This window comes from Tachysurus vachellii, chromosome 16 (genome assembly GCF_030014155.1).
Source record: "Tachysurus vachellii isolate PV-2020 chromosome 16, HZAU_Pvac_v1, whole genome shotgun sequence".
In the NCBI taxonomy this organism is placed as follows: domain Eukaryota; kingdom Metazoa; phylum Chordata; class Actinopteri; order Siluriformes; family Bagridae; genus Tachysurus; species Tachysurus vachellii.
Window position 1 is genome coordinate 8,535,823 of NC_083475.1, and position 14,627 is coordinate 8,550,449.

The 14,627-nt window shown below is 40.7% G+C and overlaps 1 protein-coding gene across 1 annotated transcript in view; it reads left to right on the plus strand.

Moving 5' to 3' along the window:
* Positions 1–14,627, plus strand: part of plxnb2a.1 (plexin b2a, tandem duplicate 1) — a 93,934-nt gene that overhangs the window by 41,336 nt on the left and 37,971 nt on the right. The window contains exon 2 of the mRNA XM_060889040.1: positions 5,421–5,485. The gene's annotated coding sequence lies outside the window, so the exon portion shown is untranslated. The remainder of the gene's footprint in view (positions 1–5,420; positions 5,486–14,627) is intronic.

Consider the following 14,627-nt stretch of genomic DNA (forward strand, 5'->3'; position numbering starts at 1 on the left):
TTTATACACTGGAATTGATCCCAACAGGGTCAAGGTCACAGCAAGGTCAAATGTGTGAACTGGGTTTTTCCCTCAATAGCTTCCTTCATGTTTGGAGTATATATTAAGGGTGTTTCTGGCATACATGTTGGTATAATAAAGGAGCAGATGTGGTGGTGGTGGTGGTGGTGGTGGTAGAAGGCTGTGGTCATCATGAAATGTAGGATTTCAGGATCTTCTGAGACAATTTTATGGCCATAGTGGATGTTTGAAAAGTGGAGTAGCTCAGTCTACTCGTTTCTGCTAATGGAGGTACTACATACAGTAGGTGAAGCCCTCCTGTTCTAAATGGGTCCATAACCAAAATGGTTGAAAATATTTTTAATACATACCCATAATTTTCCTTCACAACGCCTGCCATTGTGACTGATCACAAATGTTCTGTGTTGTTGGAACACAGGATCAAAAAACAAATGCACTCCAGCAGCCCAATGAGCCTCCAAACACACACTCCGCATATATCCATTATAAACAGACCAAAGCAGATCTAAAAATATATGCTCATCAGTCTTTGCCCTGCTGGATAGAAGCTCATGGGAAAGAGAGTTGCTCTGTTGTTTTTGAGCAGCTCTCAGCCTCATTGGGGGTGTGTGTGTGTCTGAGTGTGTCTATGGGTGTGTCTCTTTGTTTCTCTCTGTGTGTGTGTGGGAGTGAGCTTAGATGGTTGGTGTGTAGAATGGAGTGTATGCGAGAGTGTGTGAATTTAAACAGAGCTCAGACGGTTCAGCTCATTTCTTGGCCCTCACCACTTTGTGTGTGTGTGTGTGTGTGTGTGTGTCAGAGAGAGAGAAAGAGAGAGCTAGCGAGTGTTTTATGAGAAATGAGCAGTGAAATGGTTTTATGAGTCTGCACTCTTATAGGCCTTGTCCCATTTCTCGCTCTCTAACCCTCGCAGCTTGTGATGAGAAGTGAAATTGCTTTCTCTCTGAAGCATTTCCTTCGTCTCACTTAACTTTTTATGCTAGTTTCTGAAATGCCTCCCTCCTACATTCTGTCTCTGGACCCATCAGTGGTCAGTACTCAGTAGTATTGCTGACCTCAGCTTTGGTTTGTCACTGAGCACTACTTTTGTTTCTTTTGGTTTTTTTTTTGGTAGTGAATTTTATGTTCAAGTGTGTTTCCCTGAGCTTTCTTTCTCTCATACAGTTTCTGTGTCCCATACTCTGTCATTTTTATTTTATTTTTTCTTATTCTTAGTCCTTCTTGTTAGCATTTCTTTGAACTTTATTCTCACAGCCGTTTGTACTGTCTGTTTATCCTGGTTCTAACTTACTCAGATTTATGAACGGCTGTGCTCTTTAAAACTTCTAAATCCAAACAGTATTCTGTATCACTCCACTGAGTCTTATCAGTTTGTAAAACCTTTTTTGCCCAGTCAGGGGAACCTTGATATTTGTAAAGGAAAACAGCAAAATAAAACCTTTCTTTTTCCTTTTCTGTCTCGTGGATCTTCTGTGTGTGTGTGTGTGTGTGTGTTCTGTGTGTGTGTTCTGTGTGTGTGTTCTGTGTGTGTGTTCTGTGTGTGTTCTGTGTGTGTTCTGTGTGTGTTCTGTGTGTTCTGTGTGTGTCTGTGTGTTGTGTGTGTGTGTGTGTGTGTGTGTGTGTGTGTGTGTAGGACCTCTGTATGTACCACTCTCACAGACACCTGTAAAAACAAGAGTTTGTAGCGCATTTAGGAGCTTCATACTTTGAAAGGCCTTGATGCAGTTGGATTCTCTGTTTGCTGTGAACACCTGCAGATCAGTATTGCTCTCTCTGACCGCCCAGAAGCCCTGCAGCTAAGCTGAAAGGGGGAGCAGGAAGCTGGGGGTCACGCGTGATAGGAGGATTGCATGGGTTGACGGCTTGGAAGTATGCAAGCTTCTGTAGGAAAAGAGAGAGAGAGAAAGAGTGAGGGATTGATTCATCTCTGGGTGATGGTTTCACACAGAGAGGCAAAAGGCTTTCTGGTATGGACCTCATAAACTAGAATAAAAAAGGTCAGAAAGTCAACCATAGGGGTCCCAACTTTACTCACATGCAGATTTTCCCGAATTTTTAGATGTTCATGCACGATTGAGGAACACAGCAGTTGTGTCAGAGGTGAGAGAAGAAATACAAGACCATTACTCTCTGCCCTGCATGCTAACCTCACATGACCCTTACTGCATGGGTGGGACAGATAAAAGCGTGTGTGTGTGTGTGTGTGTGTGTGTGTGTGTGTGTGCGCAATAGTGTTTCCAGCAGAGCTCACTGGTCTTCCAGTCTATTACATCATGGACTCAGGCATGATATTTTGGATCCTGTCATCTTTCATTTTGCTCTTTCACTTTCTAAGACAGATGACTGTTTAGGGCTCATAATCAAGGAAGGGCTTTGCTTTTTGAATCCCAAACATGTCTTGTATCTCAAGCTGTATTCATTTTCACTTGGCAGACTAGCAGGTCTGTAATATGTAATACGGGTGTTCCGTGTGCCACAAATCTAGTTTTGATGTCACTGCCAGTTTGCCTGATGGTTTTTCCGTTTTCTTTCATTTTCATTGGTTTTGTATCGTATGCCAAACCATACTTAGTTTTGTCTTGAGTCACATTAATGGATCATCCATCTGCTGCTCTCTGTAGAAAGCTTTCAAGCTGATTTGAGCCGCACAAAATCATGAAACACTGTACAGGCCACTCACCAGTGTAACGGCATGTCTTTCGTATATATGTGTGTGTGTTTGTTTGCGTGTGTCTCTGGGGGGGTGTATAAATACATTATAGGCTTCCTTTATAGGTTGTTTCTAATTGTGATTTCTTTTATTATTATTTTTTTCCCAATTCAATATCTTATGATAAATGATCGTCTAAACCTTCCTCATTTACAGAGAGTAGGAGAAATGTAATATCAGCTGTTAATTCTTATACAAAACACAGCTCATACACAACCTCCTGGTCTACTATAATATCTACTACAGTTTACTATGAACGTCCCTGGATGTCGTGTAGGGTCGTGTTTTATCTCATGCCTAAATATTTATGTTAATAGTGAGTGTAGGAAAGAACAGACATGTCCTTGTATGACTGTACCAGAAGCATAGTTAGAGAAGCAGAGAATGGAAAACAAAGATCAGAATTCAGGAGCGTGACTACAAACATCTGGTTCTCATCGTTGGAGGAAAATGGGTTTTTGGATCTGGCAACACATTGAATATATATGAATTGATACTACACCTGGAACTCAGATCCGCTGTCTGTCTGTATGCCAGTGTTTGTCGACCAATCGAAAGATGCATCTAGATACAGAAAGATAGACAGACACAGCATGCACTCAGATTGAAACCCATCCAGAAACCCATTTAGAAGCTAAAAGACAACGTGAGGTTTAATTCCTCGTACCTCCAGCACCGAGCCAGTGGCATCACCCAGGCCACAGGGGTGCCTCCATATGTGCAATACAGACCTATTTATTCCATAAAACCTAGATCTAACCAAGATGTGCTACAGTATGTGAGCAGCACTCATTTATAACATTCTGTCAGAGATGCCAGCAAAGGAAGAGGACCATGCTCTTATAAAACACGTGTGCATCATCTTATCCAGCCCAACAGGGAAGGAATCGCTTTGTCTGACAGTAGAGACGTCCCTAAAATAATCATGATTTTCCACTTCTAATCATGATCATCCTGGGCTTCATTAGGAACCCCACAGCCAAGCTTTCATCTGCATGCTGTGTTTCCGCCGCTCACTGTTTTTATCTGTGTCACTTTCAGAAGTAGGCCGTAATCAGATCACCAGGCGAGTGTGGAGATGCAGCGCAAATTGAAGTTTCCTATAGATACAAAGCCCCTCAGAAATGTTGAGACATGTGGGGATAGATATATCGCTAGAAAGACTCATAGACTCATGGGTAGCAATAGTAATAGGTGAGGAAAAAGACAATGTTAGACAATAAGCCATGGTTGTACATTTTTTTTTTTTTTTTTTTTTTTTTTAATGTTTTGTTTATATATATCTGGCATAATTATTGTTTCCCACCTGTATTACCATTACAAAGTGTACGCCTCATATCAATTAATTATTTTTTTACTCTGTTAACTCTTTAACTCTTCCCAAAATCATTTTTTTTCTTTTTCCAAAACCATTTAATTTTCTTCTGTCTTCAAAATAAATTTTGATATCAAACCCATTTCTGCTCTCTGAGATGGGCAGGCACTTATTTCCAGGGATTTCAGTACAGCGTAACAGATATTGCATCATCAGGTAGGCGTGGCCTATTTGATAATCTAACCCTAACCGTAGTTTTTGTTTGTTTATTTGTTTTCTAAAATAAATCAACCTGTATGACTGTTTTGTCCTTCGTAGTATGCTCTTTTTTTTTTTTTTTTTTTTTTTTTTGAAAGAAGGCGTTTTCTCAAGACCTCCTGAAACACGCCCACTTTATGTCACGTTAACGAAACCCCTGGAATTTAGTGCCTGCCCTCTGAGATGATTTCAAGTGCTTTGTAAACAATTTGAAGTTGTTATCCAAAATAAATCACATCTTAAACTAAAAGCCAACATTATCCTGACTTATTTTATACCTGACTTGTGACCATAAAGTAATTTGTTTGTTTATACTGATTGATAATGTTTGATAAGACCATTTCAATTCTGCCTGGGAATGGAACGCCTGTAAAAAGAATAAAAAAATGGCAAAGCTTTTTTTTTAGTGTTCTAGTGTGAAACGATATCGTATCAGAACGTGTGTATTAACATTAGTCTGTGTTTAACTGGTACTACTCTCAAAGCCATGTCGTTATATTCAATTAGCAAGCTGCTTCTTTGTACAGTCTGTACACTCATATTTATTTATTTCCCCATAGCACTGATTCAAAGACCAAGGGGCATGTATGTTTGTCTGAGCATAATTTTTCTTTTCCCCCTATGTATCCACTTACGAATGCACAGAGAAGAACATGCTCAGTTGTGTTGCTCGTGTAAACAGTTTTGAATTCTACCTTATAATTAAACATTGAAGCTAGGTACAGCACGGGAGTCTCGACAGCCCCGAACTACAGCCTTCAGAGGAACTGCTGAGCCAAAAGGATGTCCCGAATCTGTCCAGTAAGATGTCAGAAACCGATAAGTGGTCATGCACAGGGACTGTGTCAGGGTATTACTGTCAAAGGCCAAAGACAATGCTGGAGAAAATTGTTCTGTTCAAAACGTTCACACGTCTCAGTGTGGAAGATCTTTATGTAGGATTTTTTATTATGAACTCGGGTTTCATAAAATGAAGATGTCAGATATTTTCAGATGTGATCTGTTGGAGTGTTTGTATCTTCTCATTCATGATTCCCCCCCCCCCCCCTCCTTTTTATTCTCTCTCTCTCTCTCTCTCTCTCTCTCTCTCTCTCTCTCTCTCTCTCTCTCTCTCAGTGTGTCTGCTGCCCTGTTGAAGAGCCACATCAGAGGGAGTGAGTGAGGAACAGGCAGAACACAAAGTAAGTGAAGAATACGGCTCAAGGTGATTGTGTGTAATTCGAGTAAATAAGGATGGATTTTTCTATTTGTTGGAAAGAAAGCAAGGACGGTAAAGGCAGCTAGAGAGGTAATTACTCGCAGGATTCCCTTAAATGGTGTTCTTTATTTTCCGAGCACTCCCTGCATTTTTGCTTTTCAAGAGGTGCTCAGTTGGCTGCCAGAGCTTCCGTTGTCTGCGTGTGTACACACACACACACACACGCACACACACACACACATGCACACACACACACACACACACGGACAGGATTGGTGGAATGCTTTTGTTTCCTCGACGTCAACGAAATATGAACCATGCCCCTTCAGGTTAAAATATGTATAATCTTTTCTAGCACAACCATATTATCAGTATCTGTCTCTTCCCCTTCTTGTGCTCCCTCCATTATCCTTGTGTTTGTGTTGGCGGCTTGCCACCACCTCATCACTTTGCATAAAGCCGTGGAGCTGAGCTGTTAAGGAAATGATGATTGAAAGGCAGATTAAAAAACAGCCAGTGTTCCAGTGACTGATCTAATTCTGCTCTGCAATCAAACCTTCCACTTTCTGATTTATATTTCAGAGGTGGCAGGAATTGAAGGCTGCCTGACATTTACAGCATTTTCCTTTTCTCCCGTTTCAGAGCTGACAGAATCAGATAAGGTCTCTGGTGCAGTGGTATTATTTTGCAGAAACCAAACTGGTTTTTAAACAATTAAATCCTGGGCTTGACTGTCGTGTAGCTCCTGTCAATCACAGAACATGCTGGGTGTGTGTGTCTGATGGTGTGTGTGTCTGATGGTGTGTGGGGAGTGCTGCAGTCCATCATTGTGGGTTATGCGAATAGCAGCTTCTCCCAGCTGTTCATTTCCCAGCTGATTTCCACTCTGGGATTTATTATACTGTAAGGATGGAGCAGTCGGCCTGCCAAAATAACCACTACATAAGGAAAGACACTTCATACTGGCCTACTGGATTGTCTGTCTGTCTCTGTCTCTGTCCCTGTCTCTGTCTCTCTCTCTCTCTCTCTCTCTCTCTCTCTCTCTCTCTCTCTCTCTCTCTCTCTCTCTCTCTCACTGTGTCTATGTGTGTGTGTCTCTCTCTCTCTCGCTTGCTCTCTCGCTCTCTGTTTCTCTCTCTCTCGCTCTCTCTGTGTGTGTGTCTGTCTCTGTGTCTGTCTCTCGCTCGCTCTCTCACTCTCTGCTTCTCTCTCTCTCTCTCTCTCTCTCTCTCTCTCTCTCTCTCTCTCTCTCTCTCTCTCTCTCTCTCTCTCTGTCTCTGTGTGTGTGGGTGTGTCTCTCTCTCTCACCCTCGCTCTTGCTCTCTCTGTGTGTGTCTCTCTCTGTGTCTGTCTCTCGCTCGCTCTCTCGCTCTCTGTTTCGCTCTCTCTGTGTGTCTCTCTCTGTGTCTGTCTCTCTCTCGCTCTCTGTTTCTCGCTCTCTCTCTCTCTCTCTCTCTCTATGTGTGTGTCTCTGTGTCCGTCTCTCGCTCGCTCTCTCACTCTGTTTCTCTCTCTCTCTCTCTCTCACTGTGTGTGTGGGTGTCTCTCTCTCTCTCTCTCTCTCTCTCTCTCTCTCTCTCTCTCTCTCTCTCTCGCTCTCTCTGTGTGTGTCTCTCTCTGTGTCTGTCTCTCGCTCGCTCTCTGTTTCTCTCTCTCTCTCGCTCTCTCTGTGTGTCTCTCTCTGTGTCTGTTTCTCTCTCTCTCTCGCTCTCTCTGTGTGTGTGTGTGTCTCTCTCTGTGTCTGTCTCTCTCTCTCTCTCTCTCTCTCTCGCTCTCTCTGTGTGGCTCTCTGTTTCTCTCTCTCTCTCTCTCTCTCTCTTTCTCTCTCTGTGTGTGTGTCTCTCTCTGTGTCTGTCTCTCGCTCGCTCTCTCGCTCACTGTTTCTCTCTCTTTTAAATTCAAAGGTAAATAATAAATATTAACATTTCTTTTGGCAAAGATTGTATACAGCCTTTGGGAACAGCTAAGAATATAACTAACAGATAGAAAAAAATTCAACAGTGCAGTTAAAAAGATGCACTACTAGTTAGATTAACCGAAGACTGAGAATAAAAAGAACATACGACAAATTAGAAGTGTGTGTGTGTTAGATGAGGTGGTCACTCAGTGTCTCTCCCCTCTCTTTCTATTTTATTTGGAGTACAATGCTGGCACAGTCTCCTCTCTCAGTACAGCAGGACTGTCTGTTTCTGCCCGTCTCATGACACAATCGCTGACTCTGTGCTTTAAGGTGTTGCTCAGTTTTGGATCTGTCCTTATGCTTAGATAATCTGTTGTGCTCTACTGTCTGTTTACAATTTTTTTCCCAATAGGCCAAATAGTTTATTCTCTGTGTTTGTGTAATGTTTGGTTTTGAGCTTTTTTCCTGTTCCTGAGTCTTTATTGTGTTAGTGTGTCTTAGTGGGTGTGTTATTGATGTATTACTGGGGCTGCAGAGCAGTGACTTAGTGTCACACACAGGGAATTGGTGTCTGAGTCTCTCTCTTTCTCTCACTCACACACACACATATATATATATATATATACACACACACACACACTTTCTAAATGTACTGAAAGTACTGTGAGAATAATGTAAAATTTGGATTAATATCCAAACCCTTTCTCCAGTGTGTGTGATGATTGAAGCAGCTTTCATTCAAAGGTGTTTAGAAACAAAACATAAAAATTAACATTTTCATTTTCGATTAGCTTGCCACAAAACTATACAAGGAAAGGTTGTATAGAATAAAACAGCAATGAAAGCCGTACTGTTTTCAAAAGGTAAAAGAGTCACTTAAGTTCAGCTTGATGTCTCCGTTAGGTGAGACAGATGATTTAGAGCGAAAGCGTTCAGCTGATTCAAGAAGTTGGTGTCAGATGATCTTAAACAATTTGAAAGTCTGTCTATTAGGCGTTCAGAGACGCATGAAGGTGCTGTTAAGTCATTAAATATGTATTTAATGAAGTAAGCAGAAAAGTAGTGCAGTCACGTAGATTTTAGCAAGAACAACTTGAATATTGGCAAATTATTTGTCTTTATTAGATTTTTTTAAGCTAATTTTTTTTTATTCAAGATCTCATCCCTTGCCAAAGTATAATTTTTCTCTTTAATGTTTTGTGCACTGAATGTAATGGTTGTGGTTTTTTTGACGTGTGTTTGTGTGCAGAATGTTTTCCCTTTTTTCTTGTCTGGAGGAACTGAGGTGTGCTTTCAGTGGTCTGAAGCTTTATTCTCAGTTCCTTTTCCAGGCAGATGTAAACCTCAGGTCAGCATTCAGGGAAGATGAGGATGACAGGCTTGTCTGGTTGATGAACAAGCACCCACGTTTTTGTGGTTTGGGAAACACCACCAGGCTGCTTTAAATGCTCCAGTCGTTAGATCTGTCCAGACTGGGTGAAGACTTAGTTTGGATTAATGAAGTGTTGGAGAGAGAAAGAGAAAACTGCAGTACGGCAGCTTTCGACACTTTACAGCTATATAGCAGCTCATTTGAATAATGTCCCGCTGTTTCTGGAGTGTGTGGCACCCCGGGGGCAAGTAATGATCAATTTACATGAAATTAAACCCACTGCTTAGGAGAATGCCTCTCCCTTGCTCCCTGGACACACATGTGCACAACACAATATGTAGGTGTAATAGCTTTGCGTCCTTCATGATGAGAACGGTGCTTTGTTGTCTAGAATTTGTGCTGTTCTCTATGGCGTGAGCGCTTTCCATTACAGAACCAGATCAGACCTAGCTAAAATCATCAACCCAGAAATATTGGGCCATTTTGCTTGTCCATTCGAGCCAGAATTTGCAGAATGCAGACAGACAGAAAATCGGATAGCCTCAGTGCTTCAAATCTAATTGCAAAGCCTGTGGGAGAGCCAGAAGAAATGGGCAGTGTCAGAAAAGAGACATGTCTCGCTCTCTTCAATGCTCTGTGGGAAGGTGAGGGATGTGCATGCTCGCTCAGACGTAATGGCTGCCCCGTTGCTGTAATCTGTCCCCCGCTCTAATATAACATCTTGTGTTACTGTGTTACGCATCATTATCAACGTGATTTATTGGGTCGGTTTCCTGTAAAGAGTGCAGGCTGGGGGATCGTCCTCGTCTCCACTGAGCCAAAGGGATTCAATATTTATTTTGAGACGAGAGGAACGTGTACATGACACAACAGAACATCTGATCGAGAACATCTGGAAGGAAGGAAGATATGAGGAGATGGGAAGCCGTGACAGGGAAAGTGGAACGGAAGTCTATGTTGTAGGGAATAGATAAAGCTCGCAAGCATTACTGTCTCTTTTTATAATTAGATGAGGTGGACGCTAGGAGCAGGGTTTACACTGAACAAGAAAATCACACTTACATTTGTTTTTTGAAACGCTCATTATTAAGCAGGTGTGTGTTCTTTCATCGTGGTAGAGTTGTCGCTTATTAATTTTGGTTTCCATGGTTACTTTTCTGCTCATACAGGAGGTAGGAGTTGCAGTCTTGAGTGACTTGCATCCTTAGTCTCTTTTCATGAAGTCAGAAGCAGCAGAAAAAGAAGTCTCACATACATTATAGCACAGTGAAATTCTTTCTTTGCATATCCCAGCTTTGAAGGTTTTACCCAGAGCACAGGATCAGCCATGATACAGTGCCCTGGAGCAGAAGTTGTTAAGGGCCTTGCTCAAGTGGTGCTGGGGCTTGAACCCATCACCAATCCAGAGCCATAACCACTTGAGATACCACCGACCCCAGTGTTACAGGTCCATGCTGTTTAGAGCCATGCTTTTTGAGAGGTTGAGGTTAATTAAGTAATTATTTCATTCTCATAATCCTCGTCAGGGCCATGATAGATCCAGAGGCTACCCTAGGACCAGTGGGCATGAGGCAGGAATACTCCATCTGCAGAATTCTAATAAAAATGACACTAACATTATGCATGTCAGTCAGCTGACCGAAACCATTAAGACTAATAATTAGGGTTGGGAACCGAGAACCGGTTCTTATTCAGAACCGCTTCTGTTTTTTAACAGGAACCGGAACCGCGCGAAATCTTTTAGTTTCGGTTCCAAACACGGTTCCGATGAGATGACGGGCAAAACGCTGTGAGCGGTCACTTTAAATAGCCATGTCTTACCTCATGAATATTCATTGTTTTAGTCACGCAACCAAACCAAACGCAACGCAGCTTACCACAGAAATCAGTCACTCGCGCTGCTGTGCTGAGGTACGCTTTGTGTTAAACATGTCTAAAAAAAAAAAAAAAGTCTAAAGTGTGGATTAATTTCCAAAGCTACGACAAGGAAGCAAATCTACCCCATCATTAAAAAAAAAAAAAAAAAAAAACACATTTTCCAAAAATAAATGTTGTAGTACAACTATCAGAACATCAGTGATGTGCGATCTGAATTACAGTAAAGCTATTGATTTTTTTATATTATGAAAAATCATAAAAAATAAACAAAAACACATTTATCCCAAATAAGTGTTGTAGTACAACACTCAGGACATCAGTGATGTGTGTTCTGAGTTTGGTGACAGTACAGTGTATTACAGTAAAGTTATTGACTGTTTTTTGTATTCGCTTTTCGGGTTTTGCACTTTGCTGACGGTCCCTTGGAATCTGTCTCAGGTGTTCACACATAGAGACTTATGTATTTTGTCCAACGCAGAGGAAAGCTGATATTGAGGAAACTTGGGTTGTAGCTGCCTCTCTACATTACTATAAAAAAGAGGCGTTATTTGTGTAATAAGAGTGTTTAGGTCAGGAACTATTGACTCGGGAAATTCGAATCTGTGAATATGGAGCCAACTTTACTTAAGTCCCTCTGACAGGGTTTTCTCCACAGCTGGAGATACAATAAGCCAGGAAAGGTCTCGTCTTCTCCCAGAGAAAGCAGACGTGTTCATTTTTCTTCAGAAAAATTGCTAACTGTTTTGCTAAGTTGTAATTCAGAATGTTAAATTTGATGTTGGATTTATTTAAATTGATATGAATTGAAATGCTCTGTTTAAAATATTTAAAGAGTGATTAATAAACACAAATGGAATTGTTTAAGTATTGTGCATTATTTTTCACATTTCTTTTATTATGGAATCGGAATCAGAACCGGGAATCGTAAGGCAGAACTGGAACCGGAATTGGAACCGGAAAATTCCTTTTGATACCCAACCCTACTAATAATAAATCTGTTGACCTGTACATGCAGATTAGTTACCTGCAGTTCATAGCCAATGCAAAGAAGCTCATTTGTCAGTTAATGGGTCACAGCAATACAAGATATAAGTATTATATTTAGAAGCATAGCGCTTCATGTCTGCTAATCAGATCATACAACACTCACTCACTCACTCACTGTCTCTCTCTCTCTCTCTCTCTCTCTCTCTCTCTGTGCCACTCGCACTCTCTTAGAAATACTCAGAGGTCAGAGGTCATGAGAGCGGGCCTCTGTAAGGAGCTGTTTGAGTGAGAGCAGTGCACTTGTACAAAGAGCAGCCGTTCACTACAAGCCTTTAATTGACTCGTAAACCTCCTCCACTGCTTGTTCACAGCCATTTCTGTGGTCACTTCAAGCCTCAGTGTTATGCCATGCTCTCTCTCCTCTTTCTCCCAGATCCTCTCCTCCTTGTCACTTTCCTTTCTTCCTGCACTCTGTTTGTTGCCCTCTTTTCAGACACAGACAGGTATGACACATAACAATTCCACTGACCTTTCAGCTTGCCACTCACTGTTTTGATGATAATATGCCATTGTGACAGTCACAAGGGGTTTGAGAAACAATTAGCTGTCAGCCCGTGGCAGAGCGACTGCAGGCAGAGGTGTTTGGACTCTGACAGGCCATTGATTTTTCCACACGCCTTCCTCATCCTGTCAGCCGTGTCCATTTATTTTGCACACACTCGAGAAACACCCTGCACATAAAAATAAAGGGGTTCGATAGAAACGCACTAATGACTTTTGTGTTGTATTTGTCTTATTTGGCAAAAAGATATCCACTTTTTTTTCCACTCTGGCAGTTGCCAAGGCAGAATTGGACAAATGTGTAGCCTTGGTGCTGAGAAACTAAAGTGCCCTGTCTTGTTTGTTTGTTTGTTTGTTTGTTTGTTAGTTAGTTAGTTAGTTAGCTAGCTAGTTAGTTAGTTGCCTGGCAGATAAATAGGTTCAAAGAAAATGTGTTTTTATTAAAAAAATAAAAAAAAAAAACACACACAAAGCAAATATTCATTTTCATTTGCTATACATGTTTAAATTTATGAACGAATTCATATAGACATGCTTTCATCTCCCTCCTCCTGCTGCACAGAACACACCAGCCCTTGGTTCAGTGAGTGTTTCTGTAATGTGATGTTTTAATTATGTGGGTTAATTAGCATGCATGGATGACGTCTAATCTTTTCAGAAACACTATCAGCAGCATCTCATTGGTTACCTGGATTCAGATACCTCTTGGGAGTGAATGTTGATTTTAAACATGACAGATATAAGCTGACATTACATTCATTTTGCTCGTCGTTCTATTCGCACAACCGTGGGGCAGCATTTAGCTCCATCGAGTCATCATTGCACCTAGTGGTCAAAAAGGAACAATGCACCTTCGTCTTGTTAAAGAATATTGCTGCATAGAGCTGATTAAACTCTAACCACTCGTCATGTAAGTCTGTCGATGCCAGTGTGTCATTTATTTAAAAACTACCAACGCTATCTGATTTTCAGACAGCAAACAATACAGCACTAGAGTAGGATAAGTTGTGCACACATTCAAAACATCAGGTATTATATACACTGGTATAATTTTCCTTGTATTGATTCCATCTGAGAAATTATACAGCGTTTAAATAGTTTTAGAGAATTCCTTGTGAATCTGGGTTGCTGAGTTTTTAGCAATAGAGTCGAAACTTACTTTTACAGACTGACACAATGGATGTTTTTATCAGAGTTCTCCAGATGTTCTGTCGGATGTGTGTATGCGTTTGTGGTCCATTTGTGTACAGACCCAAACAATGCTTCAGCAAACATGCTCACTCAGCTTGTAAATCTGCAATGGATAAAAAAACAACACACAATTGATTCCAAATTTTTCATTTTTAAAATAGTCAATACATTTTTTTTTTTCTTCTTTTTTTTCTTTTCTTTCTTGGACATCATTTCCTTCCAGACCGTTATTAGTTTCTGACGCACATTTTTGTGGAAGTTTGGCCTTTTTTTTTGGGCTTGCTCAGCATGGTTTATTCTTCCTAAATTGGTTATCCTTTATATTCCAAATGGAAGCTCTGGTTTTGATCGTATAATGATGACTGCTGTACTGAAAGGGAAGAGTGTGTGAACCTAGAAGTTTTAACCGGCTCTAAACTCTATGGTAACATTCAGCTTTGTCTTTCTCAGGTCTTGTGAGGAGGTGTGACAGTGTGTGCTATCAAGAGCTCAAGTAAATCTCAATGCATTTCCTTATAGTCCTTTCACAAATCAAATGCGTGAGAGAGAAATGTGCAGTTTACCTTCATTTTGGGGGTAATGATGGTTCTGTTTATAACTCACATTATATCGCCCACGCAGCAAAAGAAAGGAGAGATCAGCAGACAGGGCCTCAGGGTGCAAGTTAATATCGCAGGTATCAAAACACCTGTGAAACTGTCAATCTTTCTAGATTTGTGTCTTATCTGATATTTTATTTATTGAGGAAATAAAATGCTGCTCCTTTTTCTTTTTTAGGCTTACAGTGACAAAATGTGATGTTTTTACGTGCAATATGTACAAGTTGGTAGTTTTGAATTAGTGATCATTCTGAAATAATGTTAGTCATGATGATAAAAATAGTGGGTGTGAATAAATACATTAAGTCTAAAAGAGAACTTGTATTATTGTAGCATTTACAAATTAACACAGCGCTCTAAAGTTTCACCTGTATTTTTTTATTATTCAATTCATTTCCGTTTCGATTGTAAAACGCTTTTAACAGTGGCTATTAGGACATTAGGCATTTACTCCTAAAGCTTGCTAACTGTGTCGAATCACCTCAGGAACTTAACACAAACATTAAAAGGCTTTGACTTCACACTAGAAAAATCTTTTTTTTTTTCCTATTTTTTCTCTTTTTTTTTTTTTTAACTTAGTAGCTGGGCCTGATCTTTTAGACACAGAAAACTTTTTGGGAATTCCAGATTCCAGACT